Consider the following 2,373-nt stretch of genomic DNA (forward strand, 5'->3'; position numbering starts at 1 on the left):
TGTGATGGTGATCATCACAAGCTTGATCAGATTTATTTAATATATCACGTCGTTTCCATTGTTTCGGTCTCAGGACACCGCTACATTCTTCGATCTTGTCAGCTCTAGGTGCTTCATCACAGTCTATGCCTTTGTCAACAGCCTCAGAGTCACTGTAACAATCACTGTAGAAGACATCCTCTTTACCCAGATTACCGTATGAATTCGCTATCGATGATGTCGAAGTGTCTTCATCGTCTTCATGCTTCCTTTTTAGGAGTCCATCATTTTTACAAAGAATGGAGGATCTACTGAATATAGGCTTGAATGTATTCTCACTTTTCACGGTGTTGATACTTCCATTAGTTTCAGTCTTCCCGAAGCCATTAGCATCCTTCAATTTATGTTCTTCCTCACGATCGGGTGAGCTAATACCATCACGCTCAGGACAAGGAAAATTATTGTCATAATGCAGATCACTCTTCTTTAGTCTAGTGGATCCATCGGTGTCCTCTATGCCGTAAGTAGTCTTGACTTTACATGTTCTACCATGTCTTTTTAAGCTGTCAATTCGTGTTAACAACCTGCTACAACGATTACAGCTTAACATGTTGTGTAGTGGGTTTCTAGCACAATCATTCTTCTCATGACGTCTAGCATTCCTTCTCATGACAAAATCCTTGCCACAGTATCTTCAGCGGCTTCCTTCCGATTCAGCTATAGATAACAAACCACGATCCATGGTAGCTTCTGTGACTAATGTTAGATACAAACTGTCAGTTTTCTCCAATTGGAAACATTTATTAAATAGAGTTTTTGAAATATTTCATCAGCGAGAGTTAAGTTATCTAATGCAAAGCAAATTGATGCAAGTAGTTCCGGCTGTCGTCAACAGATGGCGCCACGTGTTGCTTGCAGGTAAATAATATATATTTCATTAATGTGGGATGCGGAACGCTCACTATCGATCGCAAAGGGAGGTTGGCTTCGATAGTATCCAAGGAGAAAAAAGTTCGTCCTTCCTGCTAGTGCTTCTCAGATTTCTCACGGTCCACAATCTTGGATTACGACGTCACAGCGGCCATATTGGATGGGTGTGACCTTGACCTTTGACCGAAACCGCAGGAATGATCGCAAGCACACGGATTAACCATCAAAATATAGATAAGAATAATCAGGAGCACACAGAGAAAACCATCATAATATTGGCAAGAATAATCAGAATCACACGGAGAAAACCGCCACAAGTTTTCTTTGATATCATTAAAATACAAAAATAAATTAATAAAAAATAAATTAATAAAAAATAAAAACGAAAAAAAAATTCAAACATTCTGGCTTGTACTAGAACTCTATCTTTGTTCAACAATGAGAAGTTCACAAGCTAGCAGAATGTTTGAATTTTTTTTCGTTTTTATTTTTTATTAATTTATTTTTTATTAATTTATTTTTGTATTTTAATGATATCAAAGAAAACTTGTGGCGGTTTTCTCCGTGTGCTTCTGATTATTCTTGCCAATATTATAATGGTTTTCTCTGTGTGCTCCTGATTATTCTTATCTATATTTTGATGGTTAATCCGTGTGCTTGCGATCATTCCTGCGGTTTGGTCAAAGGTCAAGGTCACACCCATCCAATATGGCCGCTGTGACGTCGTAATCCAAGATTGTGGACCGTGAGAAATCTGAGAAGCACTAGCAGGAAGGACGAACTTTTTTCTCCTTGGATACTATCGAAGCCAACCTCCCTTTGCGATCGATAGTGAGCGTTCCGCATCCCACATTAATGAAATATATATTATTTACCTGCAAGCAACACGTGGCGCCATCTGTTGACGACAGCCGGAACTACTTGCATCAATTTGCTTTGCATTAGATAACTTAACTCTCGCTGATGAAATATTTCAAAAACTCTATTTAATAAATGTTTCCAATTGGAGAAAACTGACAGTTTGTATCTAACATTAGTCACAGAAGCTACCATGGATCGTGGTTTGTTATCTATAGCTGAATCGGAAGGAAGCCGCTGAAGATACTGTGGCAAGGATTTTGTCATGAGAAGGAATGCTAGACGTCATGAGAAGAATGATTGTGCTAGAAACCCACTACACAACATGTTAAGCTGTAATCGTTGTAGCAGGTTGTTAACACGAATTGACAGCTTAAAAATACATGGTAGAACATGTAAAGTCAAGACTACTTACGGCATAGAGGACACCGATGGATCCACTAGACTAAAGAAGAGTGATCTGCATTATGACAATAATTTTCCTTGTCCTGAGCGTGATGGTATTAGCTCACCCGATCGTGAGGAAGAACATAAATTGAAGGATGCTAATGGCTTCGGGAAAACTGAAACTAATGGAAGTATCAACACCGTGAAAAGTGAGAATAC

Source organism: Bacillus rossius (assembly GCF_032445375.1).
Source record: "Bacillus rossius redtenbacheri isolate Brsri chromosome 4 unlocalized genomic scaffold, Brsri_v3 Brsri_v3_scf4_1, whole genome shotgun sequence".
Classification (NCBI taxonomy): Eukaryota; Metazoa; Arthropoda; class Insecta; order Phasmatodea; family Bacillidae; genus Bacillus; species Bacillus rossius.